Source organism: Pseudonaja textilis, chromosome 2 (assembly GCF_049901715.1).
Source record: "Pseudonaja textilis isolate UNSWEBS1 chromosome 2, rPseTex1.2, whole genome shotgun sequence".
In the NCBI taxonomy this organism is placed as follows: Eukaryota; Metazoa; Chordata; class Lepidosauria; order Squamata; family Elapidae; genus Pseudonaja; species Pseudonaja textilis.
In genome coordinates, this window is record NC_141991.1 from 21,087,082 (window position 1) to 21,094,013 (window position 6,932).

At 41.0% G+C, this 6,932-nt stretch overlaps 1 long non-coding RNA gene across 1 annotated transcript; it reads right to left on the reverse strand.

Moving 5' to 3' along the window:
* Nucleotides 1-4,371: 4,371 nt before the first annotated feature.
* LOC113447640 (uncharacterized) lies at nt 4,372-6,679 on the reverse strand. The gene is made up of 4 exons (XR_003375642.2): nt 6,546-6,679; nt 5,836-5,891; nt 5,634-5,721; nt 4,372-4,566 (listed from the first exon to the last, which is right to left on the reverse strand). It is a non-coding gene; the product is annotated as an uncharacterized LOC113447640 (long non-coding RNA).
* Between the last annotated feature and the right edge of the window lie 253 nt (nt 6,680-6,932).

Genomic DNA, 6,932 nt, shown 5'->3' on the forward strand with positions numbered 1-6,932 from the left:
CTAGGATTTGAAATTTAAAGAGGTACTCACCTGCTTTCAAGTAGCTGTTCAGTTCAAATCTCAAGGAGTCCCTTTACTACCCAATGCCCCCCGGGCAGGGTCCGTGGATGCTCTCCCCAGTCCATCCGGCTGGGTTTTGATCTCCGGACCCCATCCGGTGGCTAGGTTGGCTGGGAAACCACCAGTCGCCAATTGAGGAAAGGAAAAAAGAAGCCTTGCCCTTTAAGGAATAGGCAAAGTTCTTTCCTTTTGTGGATTCAAATTTCCTGGCTGGGAGAAATGCAAAATAATTTGGTCAGCTTTGTTGAAAGTCAGAATCAGTTTATTAATAGGAAGGCAGGTAAAAAGAAATCTCACAGCGTTCCTAGGATTAATCTAATAAGTGAGTAGGAAAACCAGCCTCTCTCATATATTTCAGGTTCTTTGATTTTCTCTGAAGTCTTTGATTTGTGTTTGTGTTGTTCCTGTCTCTTTGAGATTGGGATCTTTTCCTGGGATCTTGGTTTTATGGTCCTGATCCTTTGTAGTTGCTTGTTTGCTAGCATGTTTCCTTCCTGCCATGCCTTTTGGTTTGCTTTTCACAAGTTTTTATAACTTGCCATCTATTTGATTTCTATGGGAAAGGATCTTAGCTAGTTTGTAGGGTTTTTTCTCTGTATCCCGTGCCTGTAAATTTTCTCCTTCCTTTGTTGTGAAAAGTAACCTGGCTCCAGCTATTTTAGTAGCCCTTCTTGACAAAGGATGGGGGCTGTTTTCCTAGAAGAGAGAGGAATGTAACTTTGAATCCAGAAAAGGAAAGAACTTTGCCTTTTTCCTTGAAGGGCAAGGCTTTTTTTTCTTTCCTCAGTACCAAATTGGAAAAGAAACCTATTCCCTCAATTTAATTTCCCCAGGACATGTCTAGGTGGGTTGATTTGAAAGTAACACTACTTTTCTGGATTCTAGCTATGGATGAAACATTAGATCAGCCACAAAATGGAAATGGTCTCACTGCAGTGCCTCCTCAGTTGTTTTTTTAATGATCTGATGCAGGCTGGAATACGGTATTGTTGAAAAAGTCAAGATAGTGGCCCCAACAACAAGATTGAAACTCTGCCTTTGGCTATAACTTGCAGACACCCCAAATACTGGCCAAAATGCTGAACCAGCAAGTCAGAATTGGTCTCATTATGCAGCTTGGTGTGACTTGTACAGCAAATTGTTCACCTGTGGTCAGTTTAATACGTGATTCAGCATGTGCAAATTATGCTGTTGTTGGAAGTTGTGATTCCCCTGTCTTCTAGGAAAACATTAGAAGAAAGGAAGAGGTTGAAAACACAAGCAGGGTCAGCTCCATCAGCCCCCACCCTTTGTCAAGTAGGGCTATTAAAATAGCTGGAACCAGCTTACTTTTCACAACAAAGGAAGGAGAAAATTACAGAGAAAAAACCTTACAAACTAGCTAAGATCCTTTCCCATAGAAATCAAATAGATGGCAAGCTATAAAAACACTTGTGAAAAGCAAACCAAAAGGCACAGCAGGAAGGAAACATGCTAGCAAACAAGCAACTACAAAGGATCAGGACCATAAAACCAAGATTCCAATCTCAAAGAGGCAGGAATTCAACATACACAAATCAAAGACTTCACTTCCAAATCAAAGGACCTGAAAAAGTATAAGAAAGGGGTTTTCTTACCCACTATTAGATTAATCCTAGGAACACTGTGAGATTTCTTCCTATCTGCCTTCCTATTAATATTCTGACTTTCAACGCAGTTGACCAAATTATTTTGCATTTCTCCCAGTCAGGAAATTTGAATCCACAAAAGGAAAAAACTTTGCCTATTCTGTAAAGGGCAAGGTTTCTCTTTTTCCTTTCCTCGCTGTCTGCCAATTGAGAGATTAAAAGTAATGAGGGAAATGGGCAGTTAAGAAATATGAAATATAAACACATAACTTTCCCCACCTAAGAATTCCTTCAGTATTTCCAGTAAATACAACAATTAAAATATGTTCATTTTGCCCTGCTTTGGAATTGAACATGCAAAAAAAATGCAACGAAAAGGTAAGTACTACATATAAGCAGGCTCCTTTTAAGCTGAGCCATGCGGATGACCAGATGCTGCAAGGAAGTGAAGCGAGGACTGACCGGTATAGAATGAGTCCAGCCTCCCTGGACAGTTCCTCCTAGTGGCTGGACTTTATTTATCCCTCTTACGGGTCTTTCACCTTCTCTTTTACAGCCCAAGAAGCTAGGGAGGGTCTCTTCCCAGTTTCTTACCATTCCCACTATCCAGTTGCAGGCTAAGTGGTCTTATCTGATCATTGCCCTAGGCAGCATCTCCCAAGGTCCTTTTCCATATACCATCACAGAAAGTGCTTCCAGGCCTAAAAGATTCTGTTATTGTAAACTTAGAATAAGTAGTGTTAGTATTCATGATTTTGCTCTCTTGTCTGGACTACCTCAAAGGGCTGACACACACTGACTGCATTTATGGGGCTTCCCTCCAAGGAGGATTCTTTGGTGCCTATTCAGGCTGAAGCTGACTCCAGAGCTTTTGCCACAGTCAAGTCATTTGTAGGGTTTTTCATCAAAATGCGTACACCGATAAGCTTGAGTTCTGGCTGAATGTCTTTCAAAATTCAGAAGATTGGTTTCTCTTCTGCCCAAGTGTCCTGGTATATGATAAAATCCTTGCACTTCTTGAACCCCTAAACAGCTTTTGCTAGCCTTCCTCTTCTTGTGCTTTAGCCAATGCTATTGCTCTGCCAAAGCTAACAAATAACTCCGTTTCTAGACCAGATTATCCACCGTGTAAAATAATCATTAATTACATCCTGTACTCCTCATCAAACAAGTTGCAAGTTTGCTTGGCCCAATCAGTCCAAACTTATCCTCTGACCCCAAAGCCAATAAAACCTGTGACTGATGATCAAGAAGAAATTAGGAGATACCTGAAAGAAACTGAATATATTTCCTGTTTGAATATCTTGTCTTTGTTTTACCACTTCAAATTCCATTTCCTTGTCTAACATTGTTTACCCGTTGTGTAATATTTCCCTTTTTGGAGTTAACAATGTTATGCAAAGAAATGAAATCTGAAAATTAATAATGCTTTTCCATATTTTTCTATCCATGAGACCATGCTGGTTTTCACCTTGTCCATATAACATTTCATAAATTGCATGTATCTGTCGTACCTGCTCTGTATGCAACATTTTCTGCTAAAGGTAAGAACAATGCCAGCCATTCAAATCCCAGTTTTATCCCATCCATGTATGTATGCTGTTCTACGCAAGCCAGTATCATTTATGCTCAATGATGCAGTGGTTAGAGCACAGTACTGCAGGCTACTTCTGCTACAGCCAGCTCCCTGCAATTTGATAGATTGCATCTCACCAGGCTGAAGGTTGACTCAGCTTTCCATCCTTCTGAGGTGGGTAAAAGGAGAATCCAGATTGTTGGGGGCAATAGGCTGACTCTGTAAACCGCTTTGAGAGAGCTGTAAAGCACTACAAAGCAGTATATAAGTCTAAGTGCTATTGCTATTAGTTTGCAAGCCAACATACTGTTACCTGCATCACACAAGCTGAGATGCATGCAGTGTCTGGCTTCGGTAAAACTTAATTCTGAATAATTTCCCAATTTATAGCCATGCAGGATTTCAAATGTAACCTAAATTTCCAAATATCACCAAACATTCCTTTAAATGTGATAACTCAATGCAGTATTTGCTAGTACAGATAGTTCTCAATTTTCTGGCTGGGAGTTGAAGTCCACAAGTCTTAAAGTTGTTAGGTTTGGGGACCCGATGTAGTGGCTATTGGAAACTACAGCGGCACTGAAAAAAATGACTTACGACCATTTTTTCACAATTACGATGTTTGCAGCATCCCCATCCGATCAAAATTCAGATGTTTGCCAAGTGGTTCATACTTACGACCATCGCAGTGTCCCGGGGTCATGTGATCTCCTTTTGCAACCTTCTGACAAGCAAAGCCAATGGGGAAGCTAGATTCTTTTAACAACTGGGTTACTAACTTATCCATTGCAGTAATTCACTTAATAACTTTGGCAAGGAAGGTTGTTAAAGTGGGGCAAAACTCACTTAACAAATGTCTTAACAGCAGAAACGTTGGGCTCAATTGTATCCATTAAGCTGAGCACTATCTGTAAACACTATCAACACAGTACAATTAATACATCTTTCACTTTCAAACTATATTAAGACATGAGGAAACTCATTCTGAACAAGAAGCTACAATTATCTTCCCTCAATTTAGTACCTCCAAATCTGCGGTTTCCATCATGCCCTTGACCTCCCTTTTCATATCCTGCATTTTCTGAATACCAAAAGAAGAAACACCATGGCTGAAAGAGTGAGCAGTCATTAAAACAAACCAATACTTTATTTTATTTGAACAAAATGTACAAAGGTGCTTATATTAATGTTTCCCACAACATTAGCTTAGAAATTCCTCCTACTGCTAAGCTTCAAAGGGGAAGGAACTCATTGTCTTTTTCTTGCCATCATGGTCTCAGAGAACACTCTACTTCTTGCCAGATTTTTTAATCCCACCTCCAGCTGCAAAAAATAAAAAATAAAGGGGGGGGGGGGAGAGAGAGAGATTAGCAATGGTTTTAGACAGATAGCATGAGAGGGGGGAAAAACGGAGGCCTTATTTCTCAGCCTGAGGTTTAAAGATAAATGCTCCCTGAAGTTCAGCTCAATTGCTCATGAGTACATGGACATCATTGTATAATGTTCTTCAATTTATTTCATAAGTGATTTGCTGCTGCTTCCTTGTCAGATTGTTTTACCTTCTGATAAATCTCTACAGAAGATTCTTTCTATGAATCAGCCTACATTTTTTTTTTTTGATTTCTAGAAATGTTGCAATGTTTTCTATTGCCTTTCCTTTTTGGATTAAAATACTGCACATTTGGAAAATATGACGTGTTGACTACCCAGATTACTTTCAGACAAAACATGCTTCCATCTAAAAATGATCAAGCTTTATGCCTTGAATATGCAAAATGACCCCAGGAAGTGTTTAAATATAAGAAAATGTTATCAAGATACAATTAGAAAGATTACAACATGACTTAGCTTTACCCTCCAGTAAGTTCCAATGACCAACCCAGTTGAAGGATGTATTATTACTCTATCCTAGCTTGGTGCTATCTAGACATGTTAGACTATATCATACTGATCGGCAACAATACTATATGAGCTACACAGGCAATACATCTGAAAGGCAAGGGCAGGAAAGATACTTTATCCTAATAGTTATCCTCATAAGTTCCATTGACGAGAATAAATATAGTTTCACAAATATGTTAAGCAGCTTACCCAATTAAGGGTCTACTAGCTAAGATTCCAGACAAAATCAAACTTGAAATTCTACTGAAAAAAGTGGCAAGAGGACTATTTCCTTTATCCCCCTCCCCTAAGCAGAATATATATATTAGAATAGTAGAATATATATTTTTTAAAAAGCAGAGACTAAAATGTTGAGTGTCTGAGTCTTGTGATTCACCACTAATTTCATCACAAGTCTTTCTGGGTATTTCTTTATCCTGAACTCTTCCGTAGCTCCATTGCTAGAGACAATCCCTCATTCACAGGGAATTTAAGAGAAAGCAACTTACCAAGCGGGCCCTTGCCAGCAGCTTTTGCCTTCATCTCTTCCAGTTTCTTTTGTTCCTCCTTCTGCTTCTGCTTGAAAGCTTTATCTTCCTGTAAAGACATTTACAAACTAGAGTTAAAAATGAACACGGAGCATTAACCATCATCTTAAATCCTGCAATTTGACCAGCAGCCCCAACCTTCTTCTCTCATTTTTTTTCTCACCTCATCTAATTCCTTCGACTGCTTCTTGGCTTGTTTCAAAGGCTTCTTCTTTCCACCTATAGCGAAGGAGAGAATATGAAATTAGCGCACAATTAGCAACATCTCCCAATCTGGCATCTTCTATCAATGCTGGGATTCCCAGAATACCTTCGTGGCTGGGAATTCTGGGGCTTGAAGTCCCAGCGTACCTGGAGGAACCTTCAAGAAGAGATTGGACTGCCATTTGTCAGAAATGGTGTAGTGTGGGTGGGTGGGGGGAGTGGTGGTGGGGAGTTGGACTAGATGACCTATAAGGTCCCTTCCAACTCTGATTATCTGTTATCTGTTTAACTGTGCTAAAGCAAACTGTCAGAGGGCTAAACAAAAAAACTGAACATACCCAAATTATGTTTAGCTTCTCCAGATGGACCAGGCTGGACACTCCTATCACACCCATCCAACCTAACTCTAATTGCTGGGCATGATAGGACTTGGGAGTCAAAGAAACCAGGAAGGAGCCAGATTATAGAGGATTGAATTGAAGCCTTCTCCCCCACGCGTGCACCAAACGGATTTCCAGCAGGTCCCCCTCCCTCCCAAATATTAGCACACCAGAGCCTCTCCCCCCCACCCCGAGACCCCTGCACTTCTGCCACCAGTCCCCCCGCAATCTTCCCCACCCGCTCTCTTTCCCGCCATCATAACCCAGCCATCAACCAGGCGAGCGCTACCTTCGCGTCCCGACATGGCGCTCCCACTGGCAGGCGAAGGCGCTTCTTTCTACCGTCAGCTCGTCTCGCAAGAAAAGCCCCCCGACGGACAACCCAGAAACGCACCGCCTAGGAACAGAGCTCACACAGCGACTTCCGCCCGCACCCGTGACGGCGCAGCCATTGGCACCAAGGGAAAAAAAATGTAATCCTAGAGATAGAAAAGGTGTAGGGTTCACTTCCGGAAATTTTACCATGAGTTTTATCAAGGCGATCGTCCTCCATGACAAACACATTGGTGGGCTGTGTGTATGTGGAGTGTTCAGTAGAGTGTGTGTATATGAAAAGAGCATGGAGAGAGACTGAGAGAGATTTGTGTATATGATGTGACACGTTTTTGTAATATAT